We start from the raw sequence: 23,030 nt of genomic DNA on the forward strand, positions 1-23,030 counted from the left end.
CGATCATTAACCTATAAAAATATTAAAATTTTTTTAAGAAATGCAATGTTTTTGGGTTATAAAATCTAATGATTATTAATTGAAAGATTTTTAAGATATACCTGACAAAATTCATTATTAAACTTTGACAAACTTATTCACTTATTCTGTGCTAACTTGAGCAAATCAAATAAAAATAAAATCAGTACTTACCTTAACAGTAATTTCACTTGAGGTGAATTGCGTGCAGTCCAGCTTCTTCACAAAGTCGTTCTTAAAAAAAATGGAGTATCACAACATTTTAAATAACTCAACCAAATACAAAAATTAACTGCTCTTATCATACCGTATCATCTAGATCCATTGCAGCACTGAAATCTTTAACTTGAAAAAATATAGGTTGACTAAATGTGTTGCAGGAAGTATCAGATGGACTGCTTTCGTCATCAACGGAATCAGGCATTGTATGGGGGTTCGGAATTTCATAATCTTTATACATTTTTTGACTATGTCGTCGGTCTTCAGAAAAATTTTTAATATAGTTGTATGGATTTGGCAATTTTAATCGAATTCGATTAAGTGCCTCAATACTCCGTTAAAGTCTAAGAACCAACTAACGTCACTTGCACTGATCCAATACGTTCGTACGTGCCTGTACGAGCATTGCGTGTGACGCTATTGTTGGGGAATTTCCGCAACTTTGCTTTTTGCTGGATAGAAGTTTGCACTTAAGGACCTATCATTTACTTTTGCCCGTGTGCAGATATACTTTGACTTCTGCTCTCATGTACCTTGATATTTAATATACATTTTGGACTAAGTTTTGGCCCTGGCAAATGCACATTTGTTTTAGGAGATAATTTTGCATAAAATATTATACAAAAGAACCAAATCAAAATATTTTCTCTAACAAATTTCACATTATGATCTGGATAAGTTACCTGTGTTAGAAGACGCAGTACGCAATCTTCCTGCTTCTCTTTCTCTCGAGGTCTCTGAGTCAGAAAGAGAGGAAAGGGCCACACATCTGGCTTTCCTTCTTTGTGTTAGTTTACATGTTGATTTAATTTGCAAATTGGGCTACTGCGAAAGAGTTTGGCTTTGAAGTGTAAAACATACAGTTAAAGTTTGAGTGGAATGCCTCCCAACCGTTAGTTATTCGACATACTATTCTTGTAAATTTTTATATTTACGACTAACATGAGAATCTAATGATAATTCCTAACCAAATTGCTGTATTTTATATGTAGAATACATGTATACAGATTTTAGCGTTTATTGTGTAAGGCAATTGTTTTTTGTTGTCATAATAGAATTTCACTGGTCAATTTTATACGTAACAGAATAGTGCTTCTTTTATAGTAAACCCTATACCTACTTTGTAACTAAACAAAAAAAAAAAAAATAGCTTCGGGACTCATTGGTACCTACGTTCAATCGCATGGACAAAACTTGACACAAACATTTATCAGTTGGGACCCAACTCGGGGTGCTTCATCGGAGAAAGCGATTAATAGAATTTGCACTTTAAATCTCGTAACATTCATCACTTGGTACTATAATTAATATTTCATTCTAAAAGTAATATTGCTGATATTAGGTAACGTTGTATACGGAATAAAAATAAGACTGATATCAATATGTATAATTTATAATACCAGGGAACCGTTTCTAAGGATATGAATCCCTCAAAGTGTTTTGAAAAACTTTACTAACGACATTTGACTGTGAGTAGTAAGTATTTAAAAATGTAACAATTTTGACGCCAAGTCGATAAAATCACACTAAATTTTACCACGAAAATTCTAAGGTTTTTCAGGTAACTATAAAAATGGTAGAAGGGCAATGAAATTTTAGAAATTCTCGGTACACGGTTCGAAACGGTGCCTGAAAAGGTTTAATTTTAGTACAGATTGTTTAGTAAATTAAATTATTAGAAACTTATCCATTAAAAATATACGATGCATGTTGTTTAATTAAAGTAAAAGCATAAGCTTAAGAAGAATGTCATTAAATTAGGGTGAACAAAAATATGTATTCTTTCACATATATAATTTATACAATTTTAACATGTAAATCGTGGAAAAAGTGACACCCTCATCCAAACCCGTGTTCGAAATTTTTTTCTTGTAGTATATAACATTCGGAGTAAAATGAATTTGGTTTTAAGGGTGTGCCTCACAAAAATTTTTTTATTAAAATGGGGAAAAAAAACAGGATATTTTTTGTGAATTTCCTTATATACATAATTAAATAACAGCAAATACAAAAACTCATTTGCATGTTATATCTTTTAAAAAATAATATACAGCTAAAAAAATCGTAAGTGCTTTGACATAAAATTCAGATCAACAATTGGAAATTTATGTTAAATACCTTATCTTTTTTTTTACTAAAGTCTTTGTGAAACCTTATATGCATTTGCATTAGATTCAAAACCATAAAAGTTTTTTTGTCACAAACTGCTTGTTGATATTTTCCATACAGCGACATCATTATTTTATCACATAAGCCGTGACGTATATCAGAATTGTGTAACATCAGCAAAAGAAAAACAAATTTATGAATCATCCTAATTATCATTATCGTAATCATGACACGCCGATTGATCACCATAAAAGTCTATCAATTACAAAGTTAGACGAGGCCACGCTTTTACTCGCACCAAATACGAGCCTCGTTTACACACACCCCCTAAACATTACAGCCAATCCACTGGTGCTCAAGCAATTTACTCCTCCCTCCTAGTCTCCTCCCTTCTTTTTAGTTAAACTCATAATCACACAAAAACTTTAAGAAATTTTACATGAGGTTAATAATCCTTAACATATTTACTGCACGACTCCAACGTAAAGAAAGTTAATAAACTGTTACTTTTACCATACATAGAAATCATTAAAATGTATGTACTACTCTGAGTACTTAGCACTTAAAGAAGGAAGGGAAAAAAGATGGGAGGCTACCTGTTACTGGCAAGGGGTGGAGGAAATAAGGCAATTTTACTGCGAGAAGGTCACTTATCATATCTACAAGAAGCATTGCATGATCGAAAAAGCACATGTGAAAAGGTACAGAGGTTCTTGCCCGACAAGTTTGCACCCACCTAGGATCAAACCGCGGTCCTGCATGTGCCGATCCACGACCTGGACGATCGAGCCACCATGGATTTTAATAACTAAAAATAACCAAAATCGTATGAAATGAGTCTACTGGTTGGCAAAAATTTAGTTTACAATGGAAAATGGTCTTCTTATTCTTAATTTTATATCCATTAAATGGGTCTTCATGTTCTTGACAAAAAAAAAAAAAAAAAAAAAAAAAACGTTATTAGAGATCATTTTAAGATATGGAACAAAGAGACAAAAAACACGGAGGTTATATTTCCACTCGTCTTTCCATCTGCCCCGTGATCAACGAATGCAGATAAGAATACCTACGTTCCAATAAAACCCATCTGTTTTCCACCCATTGTCGCATTACTTATAGATTTAATCTAAAGAAAAAAAGTAGGTGTCCTCCACTACGTATGTATACTGCATACGAGGGGCATGACTGTCTACTTTGTCTTTCTTTACCCTCTAATTTACAGCTCAGTGTATACTATTCGGATGTAATATATAATTACCGACTCAAGCGTGTCTCTATGAGTGACTATTTCTGGCCACTGATCCAACGCATGTGCGTTTTGTGTATTTTGGGAAAAGCAGCATGATACAGCTAATCTTTGAGCGTATGGACTTTTCCATACCCTCTTTTTGCACCAGCTGATTTTTTTCTTCTTTTTTCAGTCAGAGATTAGATATGTCACTCTTTAATACTTGGGAAAAAATATTTGAAAATCATAAGCTGCCGATTTTCGAAGAAAACACAATGCAAAAGTAAGGGTAACTTGCGTGGTGACTGTCCCAGCCGAGGATTAGGGGAACCCCTCTTCTGCAGCTGCTTGCAAGTGGCTGACGAGGAATCTAGTATCGCGCGCTCAAAATCAGCGATGTCTCGGCTTCCGTAGAACGATTTCTTTCTTTTAAACTTCAGGGTAAACTTTCGAAAATGTTACCTAGTATGCACTTTCTTTGGGTTTTAATATCATTTACGGATACTAATGCGCCTCTCTCAATTTAAGTAACAATTTTCGATGAAAAAAGAAGTGTGTATTTCTATTGATGTATCACCTCTCTGCCTTGTATAACCTGTTATCTTCTTCACTTACTCTGAAAAATTAATCATTTAAACAATTGGTAAATAGTATGATTTTTAATGCTAATAGTATTGTTGCGTTAGAATTGCAACTCCACAGAGATGGAATATTTTCTGCATATGGCATACCCTCAGTAGAAAAAACAGTGCTTAGCACACAAGTGCCATACATTCGGTGCTACCTTACGATCCCTTGGGCCTCAAAGTAATCTCCAGGGCAATGGCGGTTTGTAATGGAAACCACCGATTTTTAATAAAATTCTCCGCCTATACACCCAAAATCATTACAGAGACTCGAAGTGTAACCCAGAAAGTCAAAACCATCAGTTTCACTTTGCGTCGATGGTGGGAAAAAGTTTTTTAAAACAAACACAAGGGTAATCAAAGTTTTATTTACATTTGATGTCATAATGTCTGTCTAAGGGGAACAATTTTTTCTAACTTAAACTTGTTATTATTTAATTAGGCTACATTGTTTACAATAACTTGAAAAAGTTTTAGTACAGGAAAATTAGTCTTGAACATATTTAGTGCAGTGTTACATAGAAAAGATGCTAATTTTTTTAATACTTGTTTGATCACGTTTGTTTCGTTTTATTATTAATTTTGTTCCAATTGTAACTAATAATAAAAAACTAAGTTGTTGATCTCGATAAAATACAATTTTTCGTCCATTTAACTGCAGCCGTAGATTCAGCCGTACTAGGTTGTAAAGTAGATGTGAAGGAAAAAACAAATCGTTTTTTGCATATACCTAAAAGAAATAAAGAATTCCTGTAAAATGATTAAATTGTGTACGTGCAGTCAAGTTGTAAAGCTATTTAATCCGCAAATTTCTTGTAAATACTGGATTTTCATTGTATTTTCCTCATACTGGAAATAAGACAAGTTATTTGAAAGTAATTAAAAATTTGATATTGCAGTCTGTTTCTCAAATTTACAGTTATCATTGGTATTTAAGAATTGTCAATAAAAAAAGTCATGGATTAAAATGACTAAAAATAACGAAAACTGTATTAAAAGATAAAATGAGTTTACTGATTGGCAAAAATGTAGTTGATAGTAAAAAATGGTTTTTTCCGACCTCGGGCGTTTTTGAGGGTCTAGTGTCCCCTCGGTAGAAAAAATAGGATTCGCCACATAAATGCCATCGCTCCGTGGCTACCTTACGTCACTCGGGCTTTGCATCGCAGGTTTCTCGGGCCGCAGTCTAGCCCTAGAGACGACGGCACTTATCCGGCGAAAACAACTTTTTTTTTGTTTATTGTTTTTTAATTTCATTTTCATCAAATGGTTCTTTATTCTCTTTCAAAAAATAGGAAAAAAAATTTTATTTTTTTACTTTTGTTACATTAACATATGGAGCAAAAAGACAAAAAAAAGTTCTTTTTCCACCCACCCTTTTTTCTTCTCTACGATAAATTGATGTAGATATAAGAATACCCACGTTTTTGATGGAACTTATCTGCATTTCACCCATTGTCCCAATGTCACATTACATATAGATTTAATCCAAGAGGAAAAATAAGTGTCCACTACACGTGTATTCCATACGGTACTCTAAAACGTATGTACACTGTAAACGACGTGCGTGACTGTCCAATTTGTCTTCCGTTACTTTCCGATTACCAGCTCAGCTTATACTATATAAGTTTAATATATAATTACCAATACAAGCACATCTCTATTATGGACTACGTCCGGCCAGTGATCGCACCCACGGATATTTCACGTACTTGGGGAAAAGCAGCATGAAACAGAGGGGAAAGAATCGAATTATGTGAGCACGCACACATGAACCACTGAATCCTGTTTATCCTTTTCATCTTTTTTTTGTTATTAATTGAACACCAAAAAAAATGTGCAGAGGATGAAGTAATATTTACAATTAACCAAGATAATAAACAATTCAAAAATATCATGTTATACAAAATTAACAGAGACCATCAAAATTTACTTTTCGTATGAATATAAGACATTTTAATATTCTTTCTCCCTTTATTTTAAAAAACAGAACACCAACGTAAATTAACATTATTATTATTATTAAATTCAAGCTTTACACTGTTTTGATTATATATTACCGAATTGTACATAAAAACCTTTCACTTTCAGCCACATCCTTATCTTACTAATTGCGCAAAAAAGGTTCTTTGATGTAAGATGCAGCACAGCTATGTGTAAGTGTAGGAGTTAATGAGACTCACAAATTTAAAGATAAGTAAAGCTAAACAACCACTTCCTTACAAGTAACATAATTAAATCACGTTACTATCGTTTAAAAATCTTTAATGTGAATATCTAGACATTAAAGGCATATAATTTTTAGCGTTAAAAAAACATTAAAAATTAAATGTACGAAATTTGAGAATAAAAAATGTTGTGATTAGAAAACAATACTGCAAGGATGTAAAATTATTCGAAAAACTTTTTTAAAAGATGCCAAAACAGAATAGCTACATTTTTTTAAAGAGATCGTAGCTCTACAGGTAAGCCTATAATTGCAAGCAATCATGAAAAAATGTATGTATTTCGTACTTATAAGTTGGATAGTAAGCATAGATTTTTTTATGAGATGCTGGTGTTGGCAATTGCTTCGATATCGATTTCTTCGAAAAAATGTGCATTAGCCCAAGTCAAAAATTGGTAGGAATAATTTATAAGAATTAATACATGTCAATGTATAATTAACATGTGCACACACCTATACGCAAATAGTTTTAAGTCAAGCGCTGATTACAACAGTACCACTAGTCTTTCTATTTAAATTTAATTTATTACTCTCTTATATAAATAATCGTTCCAATCTACTAATTATACAAAACATTTAACTCCAGTGTATGCACTCAATGTGGTACTCCAATGTACTAAGACACTTTGAATTATCATGCAATAATTAACCCTTACGTATTTACATTGTCAAAACAATCGTTATTCAGCTTATAAAAAAAAAAAAAAAAAAAAAAAAAAAAAATTGTTTTTTTCGATAATACTTAAATATATATAATTAAATACAAAAAAAGATCGGAAATTTGACTTTATAATCTGAAACATGCATTTTAAAGGTACACACGCAGTCAGGTATAAATAATAGAGGAAGATAAGGAATTAGGATTCTCATCAATATACTTACTCTCTCTATTCATCTCCAGATAAAGAAAAAACCATCGTAACTACACTTTTATGAAGCTCTTCGTTCGAATGTCATTGATTCTTAATATATTATCTTTACCTATTTATCTGGAGAAGTATGATAAAAAAGTTGACATTAGGTTGTCACAACTGTTGATGAGTTTTGAGCCAAATTAATTTTATTTTTGATTATTTTTGCCCTGAAGTTTAAGAAAAAAAGTACTAATGCAACAATAATAAATAAAATAAAAAAAATTTTTATGGCATAAATAGTATTTATGACATTGAGTGAAGTTGATGGAATGAATATTGACTTGATATTCATGTACTTAGTTTATAATGTCGATGGCTCGTTCGAAAAGTTGTGTTTTCTTGAATAATTTTGAGAAATATTTCTAAGATGTGATTGTGTTCTGTGCTTATGGTTTACAACTGATTGCACCTGCTTCAAATTCTAAATCAATGGAATTTTACTTATCCAAGTTTGAACAATTGTTTTGATGTACTGGTCAATTTCCGTAGCCGATTATAATATGTCCATGAACACACTTTAGCTAAATTTTAATTTGCTTTTATACTCCTTATAGATCCTTACTATAAAAATTTAGCAATCTTGTTCTTTCGGTGATGTAATAACCTATTCATTCAAATTTAATGATAACGGTTTCAGATTTTTTTGTTGATAAATACACTTTTAATATTTAAAGTGTTTATTTTTAAAAATTTTTTTAATGTCAATTATTATTTAAAGCATATAGAATATCAGAACTACTTGAATAATTTTCACGGGTTAACATACAATAAATTAAGTAATTTCCACACGATGAAGTTAATCTAATCTTTAGAAAAACATTAACCATATCTATTTGGATTTGAAACTAACAGCATATGACCACTTGTAAATCAATGAATAATTTATATTAGCTGAAAGTGACTTACATTTAATGTCGATTGAATTTTCTAAGAACACTTTATATAATTAAAAAATTTTTTTTTTAAGTCTTAGCAAATGAAATGATTTATTCACATTTTTTCATTAACTTTCTTTTTGAACTTTCTTTTCTACATTGATAAGTGATTTATTAAACACTTTCATAGATTTTCTAAGGATTTTCTTCATCAACTGCTTTTTTGTTCTTTCGAGGAGCATACAAAGTTAAGACTTTATCTAAACCAAGCAATGCCTCGGCCTTTTCCAAATTGTATGAGTCAGAGACATTATAAAACGTCTTGTTCAAGCTTGAAGGACCATTTTCACTCTTGTTCTGTTCTTTCTGTTCTGCCTCAACTATAATGTCTCGACCATTAACCTATAAAAGTATTAAAATTTATAAAATAAAAGCAATGTTTTTTGGTTATAAAACCTAACGATTATTTACTGAGCGATTTTTTAGATATACTTGACATAATTGATTGTTAAACTTGGGCGACACTTATTCACTCATTGTTGAACAACCTCGTGCTAATACAATGAGAAAATTTAATCAGTACTCACCTTAACAATAATTTCACTTGAGGTGAATTGCGTGCAGTCCAGCTGCTTCACAAAGTCGTTCTTAAGAAAAATGGAGTATCACTACATTTTAAATAAATCAACCAATTACAAAAGTTAGTTGCATTTATCAAAAATCATACCTTTTCATTCAGATCGTTTGTAGTACTGGAATTATTAATTTTAAGAAATATAAGCTGACTCAATGTGTTGCAGGAAGTATCGGATGGACTGCTTGCGTCTTTAACGGCATCAGGCATTTCAAATGGAGTGGGAATTTCAAAATCTTTATATATCTCCTCACCAGGTTGTCGTTCATCATCCATATTTTTAATATAATTAAGTAGATTTGGCAATTTTAATCGAATTTCATTTAGTGCCTCAATACTCCGTTAAAGTCTAAGAACCAACCAACGTCGCTTGCACTGATCCAATACGTTCGTACGTGCCTGTACGAGCATCAAGTGTGACGTCATTGTTGGCGAGTTATCGCCACTTTGTTTTTTACAGGATAAAAGTTTGCACTTCAGGATGTATTATATCACTTCTGCCTATGTACAGATGAAATACTATGACTTTCGCTCTCATGAGCCTTGATATTCGATATAACTTCTGCTAGTTGTCAGAGAGAACATTAGCTGACCGTGCCCTGAAAATTCAAACATTCTGTTCAGTCTAGGTCATAATTTAAAATTCGTTGTACAAAACATTTGGGTTTAATTTTTCTGTATTATCTTATGCAAAAATTTCTCCTAAAAACAAATTTGCATGTTGCGAGGAACTCACGTAACTTAGGCAGTGATGTGGATTGACTGGTTAGACAAATTTTCTTAATGTCAGTATTGTCCTGACGGTCAGCTGACTGCCAATGACTGTCAAATTTTGTTGAAGGTCTAATTTAAAATGACCGTCAGCTTATTTTCTGACCGGTTATTGGTCAGAAAAATTTTTTTACCTAAATGATTCCAAGGCGTGCAATGATACTTGTTTTATACAAAATTTTATTCAAATATAATGGGCAAAGCTTAATTTAATGATGTATGCATCATCATAAGAATTTAAAATATAATTTAGTGCTTCGATAATCGTCGCTTAAGAGATTCAAAGATATTTAGTTTTCGACTGAACAAAATGAGAAAGTATTTAAATTTGGAAAGTGTTTCAATTGAGTCATCAGTCATCATCTAAGAACTCAATATCTGTATCCTTGTCTTCGCTCTCTGGAGTATTTCCATCATCGTTAAGAAAGTTAATAATGCATTACGTCAGGTTTTAAAATTAATTAGTTGTGTGCTATATATGTTATTTTAAATGCTGTACTGTTAGATAAGTGGTTTTTCTTAGAGTTATGGATCCACCCATGTGTTGAAAATGATCTCTCAGTAGCAGCCATAGTAGATGAAAGGGATAACACACTTTCAGCAATGTTGCTGAGAAAAGTTTTGTTGCATGTGCTCTTTCACCATTCTAATGTTGGTAAATTTTTCTGAGGTTTTTGAATATAGGATGAATTTCAAAACCCTTCATTAGCCAGGAATTCAGAAAACTCTCGACGAACTTTTTATTTGTCTAAATCAAGTTTTTCGGAAACTTCTTGAATCACGTAACATCCAAGTAAAAATTGGTAGAAAGTTCAACCATTATGAGTACTGAACTAATTTTCTTTTTTTTTTTTTTTTTTTTTTTTTATCATTTTTCAAGTTTTTTTTTTTTGAACTACGTTAATGCAGTACTTATTTATTTAAATCTTCATTCTTTCCATGGATCTTGCGACCCCCTTGTTACCTAAGAAATTGTGTTTCTATTCACTCATCACATTTTTAAAGAACTTTGTTCTTACCGTGGGTCCCATGACCCATTTGTACCCCCTAATTTGTTTCTTTCAATTTTTTATTTTTTTCATTTTTCGTTTTATTTTATGTTATATTTTATATCATTTTTTTCTTATTTCATTTCATAACCTTTTTTCTTTATTATTTGTATTTCCTTTATTACGTTTCTTTTTTTATTTTTCTATTTAATCGTCTTTTTTTCAGTCCTTTTATTATTTCATTTTTTTTTTTCGTTTCCATTGTATTTTTTCATGATTTTTTTAATTTCATTTCATTGTTTTTTCCATACTTCATATAATTTTTTTTTCTTTAATATTTTTTTTTTAAGCATTTGGTTTTTTTTAATTTTTTAAAATTGTACTTTTCGTATTTTTATTTTATTTTCATTTTTATTTCTTATTTTCATTGTATTACATTTTTTTATTTTTTTTGTGATTTCATTTTTTAGTTATTTTTCATATTATTGGCTTAATAAATTACTATATTTATAGAATTATGTGACATTGTAACATAATTTTTTGTCGAATTCGAAATAAGCAGCCTTAAAAACCATACGGTACGTTCTGCAAGTCTGTTGTATTTGTTGATTTTAATAATTTATTTATTTACCAAATAATTTATATATAACTCATCAGAATTATTTTAATGCCAACAAAACATCAGGTTTAAAAAAAATTGGTCGGTATTTTATGCATCAAATGCATAAAATGCTTAATAACGAGACCTATTCGATTTAATCTACATAACCATATTTATGCTGATTAAATTTTTGTTTTTATATATTTATTATTTGGACAACAAATACATAATTTATCTTTAATTGAATGTGTTATGAGTGAATGCATATGAAAATGGAATATTATAATTACAAACAACACGATCAGGACAACAAACCAAGTTTCTAATGTAGGGAGCGCTCCTGGCAGAGTGGGTAAGGTACCCGACTCGTAAGCAGGAGGTCGAGGCAGCGTTGGGTTAGGCAGATTTAATATTGGAACTTTTTCGCTGGATCTTATATATAGCTATACGATCTAGGAAGAATGTTCCGTCAAGCAGACAGCACAGCAGTGAAGGGGCATTGCCAAAGACGCGTGAAAATTAAAAATTGTAAAATTAATAACTCAAGTGATTATCACCAAATGACTCGGGGCGCTAACTGGCTTTTCCATTAAATAATAAAGTATTAATTATTAACACATGTGCCTATCACCCGATGACCCAGGGCGCTAACTGGCCTTTCTATTAAATAATAAAGTATTAATTATTAACACATGCGCCAGAGCGGCGTTGGCTCAGTGGTAAGCGTGCTTGCTACTAATACAACGCTGTTCAAGGGAAAGTGGATTCGATTCCCGGTGAGTGCAGATTTTTTCAAAAACTGTTTTCATCGGGAAAAGTTCCTACATAACCCCGGCTGTTTTGGGGCGGGTTTTTCCGTGGAATTTTCCTTCAGAGTAATTCCAGGGTTTTTTCTTTGCTCCACAGGTCTTCGTGCCTGGGTTGCGGAACAGTGTTAGGGCCTAATAGGTAGGGATTAGCGGGCCCGATGCCAGGCAGGGATCGCCGGCCTTACCGGCGAGGAGTGGCCCCTGAAACATGGGGCTTCTCCGGAGATGCAAATTAGCCTGGATCCGATGCTTCGGACCCAGGTTACAGTGGCGAGTTGACCCGATGCACTTTCCTCCGGTGCGGAGAGTGTCAGCTTAACTGACAAGGTGTGTTACACCGTAGATACTTCCACTGTGCCCATGGTATTATTTGTATGGTATCAATTAAAGAGAGGATTTAATGGGTGTGGAAATACATCCCCACACATAAGGTGGTGAGTGGGTGGCCCCGGCAACTGGGCCAATAGGCTGTCGCGGTAACCCGATATAATAAACCAAGTACAAGTAGCACTCCGGGAGTGCAGGCAGAAGTAAAAACTTGAACTTATGGCGCGTTGGGCACTTTTTTGGGTGATCATTTTTAGGTGAGCTCGTGACATGAGAAATTGTACATAAAAAATCAAGTTTATCAAAGCAATGTGGGCACTTTTTGAATGGACATGCAGTATAATAATATAAAAACTATATTCGAAGGAAGTGCTTTTATTTAAATGAGTAAATATTAGTAAATAGTAAATACAAAATTTATTAATTTTTTTAACACAATACCATAGCAGCAACACAAGTCAAATGAAATATTTAAATAAATAAATTTTCCGTTTAATATTCATTTATAAAATAAATATAAAAAACTCTGAATCTCGTCTGTCGCGAGGTCACGAACGAATGCCCGTGCAAAGACTGCGTATCAGCGTTGGTCTGAGAATTATTCCACGTTTACAGTTCATGCTTGATCGCACATAGCGCCGCTGACTGGATCCCACCGAAAACTACTCCGCGCAAGAATTCGAATTCAAAATCGTATGATTTCTTCAACAGACAGTAGGCGCGGAAATTCAAATTCGAAAAAATTCTTGGTATACTATTTATGTATGTAATCATAAAATATTATCCAATATTTTTAGGCATCAATTAGCCAATACATACTGTTACGGGGTGTAGCCGATGTGGAGTAGCGAGGTGGAACTGGCAACCTCAACCGGGCCTGTGTTGCCCGGGTACCCCCGGCGACACCTCCAATAAACTTTATACGCGGGTCTCGCTCTCCAAGACACCGCAGGGGCCAAATATCGTGGCGACGTTGAACGTCGTCGCCTCTCGCGACGACTTTAACACGACACAAAGGGGGATCGGGCACACACAGAAAGGAAGCACTCACGAGTAAATTTAAAATAAGAAGTATATTCAATTAAATAATATAAACTGAAATACAAGATACTACTCGCGGGTGTGTGTGTAATTCTCGCACGTCGAGCGCGCTTGCTTGACGTGCTCGCGGCGCAAAAACGCGAACCGGGCAGACAACGCGGGCTAATCTAGGGCCGCTGCCCTTTACAATAAACTGCTTGTTGGCAGGTACTTACGGCGATACGGGGTCGCTCCCCGACGATGCCTCTCGCAGGCCAAGCCTACACGGGAGAAGTGGAGCGGCTACGCTAAGGTCAGTAGGCGTCCCTACTGGCAGCGTTCGAAGGCCGACGCGTCCCACGTCCTCCAAAACAGAATTCGCTCCTCGCGGGGGGAAATCGCCTTGAGGAAATTGCTTCTCACAACCCCCAACAAAAACTCGCTTCACGCGCGTTCGCTGGCCCAAGCTAATCTGATCCCTTTTCGGCTTTTTCTTCCCTTTCCATCCTTTCCTAACTGTCCTCTCCGTTTTTTCCTTTTCCTTCTTTCCCTATCGGTCCTAGCCTACCGATGATGGCTCGACGGTATCTCACCGTCACACCCCCCGACTAGACGTTGGATACCGGAGGTATCCAACTCTACCTCCTAGGCGCCATTCAGGAAGGCTCTAGGGACGATTACTGGGAGAGAGGAGAGAAAGAAAAAAACAAGGATTGGTTTGGGTGGAGGCGCTTACAAAACTAACATCTCGTTAGTTGTCGAGGTCGCAAGCATCGCGCGTCATTTGGCGATGGACCCATCGCTTGGTCGCATGCGTCGGCGTTGGCACACATCATGGCGCCACCGCCACCCATTACAATGGGACATGTATGGCCAGCAAATACAGTCAGCTGGATACAAGCGATATGCCCATTATGCGCAGCAACTAGCGCATATACGTCTTCGGTAAGCTATCCGCAAAGGAGTGGGTACTCAACAGCACCACCTGCTTGTACAACGCAGTCACAAGCGTTTACGACGTGGCCCCACACATATACGGTGAGCTTGTCAACACGCCCGACGTACCCATACCTACCCCCACATACGGCTGCACCGGTTGACCCCACACGTTCAGCCTGGTCGGGGGGGAGTCTCCCGCCCTCGGCGGAAAGACAGTCGGGGTTAGGTAGGTCATACGCCGACCCCGGATGCCGTGACTTAGGACAAATTGTCCGTCGATGAAACGTAAAGTTCACGGGGGAAAGTCATGACAACTTTGACTCCTTCCTCACGCGCATTACGGAATGCCGCACAACTTCGGGGCTTACGGAAGCAGAGCTTTTCCAAGCTCTGCCAGAGCTTATGACTGGCATCGCAGCGACGTGGTTTCGCAACGAATGCGACCAGTGGATCAGCTGGGCTGATTTTGTAGCCGCAGGACAGGAGTGGTATGGCTCAGGCGAAGAAGTGCAACGCCGCCTGATTTCGGATGCGCAAATGCGTACCCAGTCCGCTGGTGAGCCCATACGAAATTTCTTAACGCAGATTAAGAATATCGTGCGGCGAATTCAACCTCCATGGCCGGTAGAACGTCAGTTGGACCTATTCCACAGGAATATGCGTCCTGAGTTACAGGATCGAGTCCGACGAGACGAGGTTCACAGCATGGCAGATCTGCTGCGAAGGGCCACTGAGGCTGAACGCCTCTTGGAACTCAGGAGTGCGTTCCGTGAGCCACCCCCACCGGAACATTTCTACTTGCCAGAACCGGCATACAAGCCCAAGGCTAAGGCTACTGAGGCCAAGAAACAGCCCAGGGTTGCGGGTATACGCGAAGCCCAACCTTTGAGCGCTAGCGTACAGGAAATAGCGGCTATCCGGAACGAGCAAACTGCCCTTCGAAGGGCAATTGAAGAGCTGCCAAAGAAGCTGGCTTATCCTCAAAAAATTGCGGGGTTCGACGTGATGGATGAATACTCGGCAGAAAAAGTCGATGAGCTGACCAAGAAAAAGGTTAGAAAACCGGAATTGGACGAAAACATGCTGAAGCTGCTGCTTGACCTTCTCTACGTCGAGAAGCGTCGAACAGGCCTGGCTAGCTCAGTCGGTAGAGCATGAGACTCTTAATCTCAGGGTCGTGGGTTCGTGCCCCACGTCGGGCGCCAATGTTGCGGGGTGCACAATGCGGATCAACGAGGCGGAGTCTCTTCACTTCGACCGGGCCTGTGTTGCCCGGATACCCAACGGTGATACTCCCTGTAAAATATTTTGCGGGTCTCGTGCGCTCAGACACCGCTGCGGAATATTGTATCGCGGCTGTAAGGTGTCTGTCGTCGCTTTTCGCGACGATCGTTTACAATTATTAATAAAGGAGAAAATTGAGGCACACCAAAAGAAGTAGCACTCGCGGGTATTTTTTTTTAAATTAAAATGTATATTCAGGGAATATGCAATAATTACAAAAAAAGGTATTCGCGGGTGTGTAGTGGATGTGTGTGCGTGTGAGATCTCGCTCGTCGAGCGCGATTACTCGACGAGCTTGCGGCGCGAAAACGCAGACTGGGCAGACTTACGCAGGCTAAACGAGGGCCGCTGCCCTTTACAATAAAACGGTGGCCTAAGGACCGGTACTCACGGTCGCAGGTAGTGACGACTCTCTCAGTCTCGAAGAAGCTGTCGTGCCAACGCTGGGGCCAGTAGGCGTCCCTACTGGTAGCGTCTGGAGGTCGAGGTCGCTGACGCTAGCCTCGCGTTAACCCTCTGGCTGGGGGAACCTTCCGCCTCTTGTGGAACTCGAGGTCGCCTGCTTTCTCAGCAGCCTCCAGCACACGCCTGGTATTCTCTGGACGTCGCGCCCAAAGACACCAAAGAAAGCACTTCTCGCGTGTCAAAACTTATCGCGAAAAAAGAAAAACAAACCGATAACAAGAGTAGTACTCCAAAATTATACGCTTCTCACGCGCTCGCTCGCCCAAGCTAATCTGTCTCTCCTCGCTTCCTTTTCTGGCTTTCCTCTCTTTTCCCTTACCCCTACTTTCCCACTTAGGTCCCTTGAACTCTTTTTCCCCCTTTCTCTACCAGCCCTTGCCTACTAACGTGGCCTAACGGTGGGACACCGTTACAATACAAAGATTTCTTTCAAATTTGAATTTCTGCGCCTACTGTCTGCTGAAAAAATCATACGATTTTGAATTTGAATTCTCGCGCCAAGTAGTTTGCGGTGAGATCCAGGCAGCGGCGCTATGTGCGATCAAGCATGAACTGTGAGCGTGGAATAATGCTCAGACCAACGCTGCTGCGTATAGCATGCAGCGCTCTCGCATACCTATACACTCTGAGTATACATATAGGTATGTAATCTCGTCTGTCGCCAGAGCACGAACGAATGCCCATGCAAAGAGCGCGTATAGTATACATATATTATACATATACACGTGGAGTAAATCTGTGTAAAATCTCGTCTGTCGCGAGAACGGCTGAAAATGCTCACCTACAAAAGTGCCCAACGCGCCATAAGAAGTTTTCAATTCAAAAATTAAATATTAACACAAGCGCCTGTCACCCAATGACCCGGGGTGCTCACTTTCCACTCTATTAAATCAATATATATTAATAAATAATACAAACGCCTATTACACGATGACCGTTGTGCTATTAATTAATATTATTAATAATATATAATAATATGTGTTAATACTAAATATTTTATTATTTAATAGGGAGCCCAGTAAGCACCTCGGGTCATCGGGTGATAGGCGCTTGTGCTATTAATATTTTATTATTTAACAGAGTGGCCAGTAAGCACCTCGGGTCATTGGGAGATAGGCGCTTGAGCTATTAATTAATATTTTATTATTTAACAGAGTGGCCAGTAAGCACCTTGGGTCATCGGGTGATAGGTGCTTGTGTTAATAACATATACTTTATTATTTAATAGAGAGCCCAGTAAGCACCCCGGGTCATCGGGTGATAAGCACTTGTGTTATTAATATTATAATTTTTAATTTTCGCGTGTCTTTGGCAATGCCCTTTCACTGCTGTGCTGTCTGACCCAACGACGGATTGAGGGTTCAAATTTCTTTATTAAAAATTTTTTTTTTTTTTTTTTTTTAATTGTAAAAGAAAAAATTTCTAAGTTAGAAAAAAGAAGAATTATTGTGGGAAAATAAAATTACAATTCGTTTAAAAATTAATTGCTTGGGAGTGTGAAGGGGAATGGTGGGCAAAGGTGTGCAGGAATGTAGTGCAGCACGGTTGGCAGATATATGGTGGGGTGAGCGGGGCGGGGTAAGAAAGGAAACTTTAGATCAAGAGACTTCCGGTAAGCCAGTTCCGTTTCATCAAATCTGTCGGTTTTGAAATTCCAGCCCCCCGAGTATGCAGCATAAAGAACTTCGTTCTAAGAACGTCACATAAGATATCGAGAGCATTTCTCAACTTCTGAACGTGGTGCGTATACTAACACGGTTCCGGGGTGGAACGAAAGCCTCGCGACACGGGGGAATTTTAGTGGGTATGAGTGGTCTAATAAAAAAAATCCACTGAGTCTCACACTACCGCTATAACTGTGGTGTGTCTCATGGCATTTCCCCTCCCTCCACGAAGAAAAAAAAAAAATTTACGAATCTGGGCCAAACTTGAATGATTTTGTTCAAACTGTTGAGTAAAGTATTTAGGCTTGATAAGTGTTAATTCAATGGTTTCACCCTCAATGACTAGCTAAAATTCATCAATGTAACGAGCTAGCGATTTAATAAATCAATTAATCTAATTTCCCGAAATGATTTGTTCATTTATTCATTGAATTAATATAAATCAAGCTCCTACACTTAACTCGGCGATTAGAACATAATTATTTATTTGCGTGTATATGTACAAGTAATACCGCACCTACGAATGCATTAACACGTCTTTCCTGCCAAGCAAGTTTAGCCTCGCCTTCTGCTCTACAATAGAGGCACCAAAATTTTAATAGAAGGTTAGACTTGATTGGCATGAAGCCGAAGAAAGTGCGTATTCATGTGTGGGTACAATATAATTCTGAGGCACTTATATTATACGAGCTAACTAATAATTTTGTTCAAATCGTCGAGTAAAGTGTTAGAGTTTATATAAAATTAAAAAATCCCGTTAAATCTTTACAATAACAGCAGGGTTTTGTTTGCTGTAGTTTAATAGTAGTTTTACTTGGATAAGTACTATCGTTTTTAGGGCTATTTTGCGGCTCGAGAAACGCAAGGTGGCCACATTGCAAAGATATTGTGTGGCGGATCCTATTTTTTCTACCGAGGGCACGCCAGTCTCTCACAAACGCCCAAAGTAGGAAAAACAAATTTTCCTTTATCATGGATCATTGTCTTCACGTAAGGCCAAACTATTTTACATAATGAACATCTATTTTTTTTTTTTAAATTTAATGTACTCGTATTTAATTGAATATTCCTTATTCTATAATCAAAAGTTAATTTAACAAATTTACTCCTGATACTACGGTAAAACTTTCTAATTTTGATATAAAAATTCATAACTTACTTTATGACATAAATAAAAGCTACTGCTATTAGTTTACTATAAACGTATTATCCAAACGTTACTTAAGAACTACTACAACATTTGAAATTTTTTTTTCAAAAACCACTTTTGATACATTTTTTCCTGACATAAAAAAATGCATTAAAAATTTCATTGCGAAAACTCAAGTTAATCATATTTTCTTATTTTGGTATGAATTTATATTTCATAACGTCAGTGAGTAGATAAAAGTGATATCTTTTTTAAAGGGTTAATAAGTGCTTTGAAATTTCATGTACTTTCCTCATGTCTTTTTGGAAAGAGCCACGATGATGATATGTAAAATTATTATGTTTGACTCTTTTTTTCACTACGAACAGATTTTGACAGGTAAATATTTAAATAAAACGAATTATCAGTTGGTAACGTGAAACAGGTCTTTGAACAAAAAATAGTTGAGCTAGCAGATTAATAAACTGTTATTACTGTTTGCCCCTATAATTTAAAAATAATAAGCACAGGTGAAATAAATAAAATTTTTAATTTGATTGTCTACCTTAGAAGTTCTGAATCTATCAAGCAATCTAATAAGGCAAAGATGAACGAACAGTGTTAATAAAATTAAATACTTACCTAATAGAAAACAAGTAGCACTCCGGGAGTGCAGGCAGAAGTGAAAACTTGAACTTATGGCACGTTGGGCACTTTTTTGGGTGAGCATTTTTAGGTGCGTTTGCGACATTAGAAATTGTACATAAAAAAATAAAGACAAAAAACTCTCAATCTCGTCTGTCGCGAGGGCACGAACGAATGCCCATGCAAAGACTGCGTATCAGCGTTGGTCTAAGCATTATACCACGCTCACGGTTCATGCTTGATCGCACATAGCACCGCTGACTGGATCCCACCGAGAACTACTTCGCGTGAGAATTTGAATTCAAAATCGTATGATTTTTTCAACAGACAGTAGACGCAGAAATTCAAATTCGAAAGAATTCTTGGTATACTATTTAAGTATGTAATCATGTGGCGTCTCACATCTCTCGCGCTTCAGGCTCTACTCGCCAGGTGGCCAAGCCCCTGATATTCGCTCCCGTCAAGCAGCGACATTCTCGCACAATTCATATATAAGCGCGATCGAGTCGCTCTAAGCCCACACCTCTTCTGTGTCTAAGGCAGGGGGCACGTCATCAGCCTTACGGATGAGTCCTGGCGTGCTCTCGGGACGAAACACCTTTTTTCTCTCTTAGAGACAACCTCTTGATCTCTATAATCATACAACATTATCCAATATTTTTAGGCATTAATTAGCCAATACATACAAAGATTTCCTTCGAATTTGAATTTCTGCGCCTACTATCTGCTGAAAAAATCATACGATTTTGAATTTGAATTCTCGCGCCAAGTAATTTGCGGTGAAATCCAGGCAGCAGTGCTATGTGCGATCAAACATGAACTGTGAGTGTGGAATAATTCGCAGACCAAGAGACCAACGCTGATGCCTATAGCATGCAGCGCTCTCGCATACCTATACACTCTGAGTATACATATAGGTATGTAATCTCGTCTGTCGCGAGAGCACGAACGAATGCCTATGCAAAGAGCGCGTATAGTATACACATGTATTATAAGAATACACGCAGAGTATATCTGTGTAAAATCTCGTCTGTCGCGAGAACGGCTGAAAATGCTCACCCACAAAAGTGCCCAACGCGCCATAAGAAGTTTTCACTTCAACAAGATCTTTTAAGTATTCTAAGTATTTAATACTTGTTTGATCACATTTGCTTCGTTTTACTATCAATTTTATTTATATTGTTACTAATAATAAAAAACGAGGTTGTTGATCTTGATAAAGTGCAATTTTTCGTCCATTTAACTGCAGCCGTAAACTCAGCCGTCCTAGAACGTAAAGTAGATATGAAGGAATTAACAAATCGTTTTTTGCATACAACCAAAAGGAATAAAAAATTTCTGTAAAAAAGATAAAATTATGTACGTGCAGTCAAGTTGTAAAGCTATTTAATACGCAAATTTTTTGTAGATACTAGTTCTTTATAGTATTTTCCTCATACTGTAAATAAGGAAAGTTATTTGGAAGTAGTCAAAAATTTGATATACTGCAGTCTGTTTCTCAAATTTACAGTAATCATTGGTATTCAAAAGTTGTCAATAAGAAAGTCATGGATGTAAACAACTAAAAATAACGAAAAGTGTATAAAAAGATGAAATGAGTTAACTGATTGGCAAGAATGTACTTAATAGTGAAAAATGTTTTTTCCGTCCTCGCGTGGTTTTGGGAGGCTGGTACTTCCTCGAGCGAAAAAGCAGTTTTCCGGAACTTGTTCGAAAAGTCTCCTTCACGAACCTCGTTACGTCCCTCGCCTTCGGCTCAGGCTGCAAACCTCTCGGTTCGCAAACAGAGACTTTTTAAACTCGTAGGAAAACTACTATTTTTCGACCTCAGGCGTTTTTGAAGGTCGGACGTGCCCTCGGTAGGAAAAATAGGATTCACCACATGAGTGCCATAGCTCCGTGGCTACTTTACGTCACTCAGGCCCTGCTTTGCAGGTCTCTCGGGCCGCAAACTAGCCCCAGAGACGACGGCACTTATCTGATGAAAACTACTATTATTTACTTTTATTAAATTTTATTTTCATCAAATGGTTCTTCATTCTCTTTGAAAAAAAAAAAAAAGAAAAAAGTTATGTTTACATTCGTTACATTAACATATGGGGCAAAAAAAAGACAAAAAAAGTTCTATTTCAACCTATCTTTTTTCCTTCTCTACGATCAACGGATGTAGATATCAAAATACCCACGTTTTTGATGGAACCCATCTGTTTTTCACTCATTGTCGCATCACTTATACACTATAATGTAATGTTACACTATAATTAGGCAGTTGTTCAACCGGCAACGATGGACGTGTGATAAGTTGGGCTAGAATGTGGAAACAAGCTAGCAAGCTCGATTATAAGCGAGTTTTAGGGTTTCATAGTGGTGAGTGAGTAGTACTTTCATCATATGTTTTGTCGATTAAAGACAAACTACGAGCAGTGAAACGATTCCTCGCCAGCCAGCAGTGTGAATGTCCAACGATAAACTAGTTGAAACATCTCTTTTATTTACATGGAGTGTATAACTATTGGAATTTCCATGAGCAAGAAAATAGTAATTTCCTCACCGCCTGCGGGCCAACTGCCTAACGACGAATTAAACTATTCTTCTATCGCACGTTAAGTCGATAATTTGTAGACAATTGACGTGCCCCACGGTTTCATTTTAGTCTAGTCTATGCATATGTTTATAATTCCCACGACTGTATCTATTTTATTATTTTTTGGTTTTTAGTACATTTCTCTTAACCATTGCAATGTATGTTTAACATAAACCGTTTAACTTAAAAAGTTTTTTGACCTATTTTTATTTTCTAGTTTTTAGTTTTCATTTCGCATTCTGTTTAATTCATTTAGTGCTTCATTATTGCAAGGTTTCTTGCCCGTTAGTTTACTGCAGTCCAACTCCTCTATACGTAGTCTCTGCAAGGATTTTACTCTACTAAGAGCCTTCTTCAAACAGTTTCGCACCTAAGTATACGGCTGCGTGATCCACAGTGCTGTCCTGCATTTTTTATATTTTTTTTTACCATTTTGTTCCCACGAGTAATAGACATTTAAACGGTCGACCCCCCCAGAGGTCCAATAAAGGGGCAAGGCTTTGTACAACAAGATGCGCCTGAGTCTTGAGGGAAAAATGCTAACGACATATCATTTTTATCCACCCGAATGCCATACAGTTCTCGGCGCGTTTTAACCTTTCACCTCAACTTGGGTGGTGTACTGCTAACGACGTATCATTTTTAGCCACCCTAACGCCACAAAGTCCTCAACACGATACAAAATCTTAACTTGGGTGGTAGATTCAGGCTTAATTAATCAGATACCTAAATTACAGATTCAATTTCTAAATTTAAATCTTATTATTATACGCCATTTAGTGGCTGCGCCCATCTTAAATATAAAGGTTGTATAGTGCACTGTATTCTTCTTGTCAAGCCCTTTTATTTGATACCCATATTGGTGGGATTGATAAAAAATTGTTATCAGCCATTTTGTAGCGGCGGCCATCTTAAATTTCATTAAATAGTATAGCAAATTGTATTCATTTAGC

At 36.6% G+C, this 23,030-nt stretch overlaps 1 non-coding gene across 1 annotated transcript; it reads left to right on the forward strand.

The window, feature by feature from the left end:
• Positions 1-15,435: 15,435 nt before the first annotated feature.
• TRNAK-CUU (transfer RNA lysine (anticodon CUU)) lies at positions 15,436-15,508 on the forward strand. The gene has a single exon. It is a non-coding gene; the product is annotated as a tRNA-Lys (tRNA).
• The last annotated feature ends 7,522 nt before the right edge of the window (positions 15,509-23,030 follow it).

The sequence above is a fragment of the Copidosoma floridanum genome, unplaced genomic scaffold (assembly GCF_036245765.1).
Source record: "Copidosoma floridanum isolate Cflo_tuat_1 unplaced genomic scaffold, Cflo_Japanese_pri ptg000011l, whole genome shotgun sequence".
NCBI lineage: Eukaryota > Metazoa > Arthropoda > Insecta > Hymenoptera > Encyrtidae > Copidosoma > Copidosoma floridanum.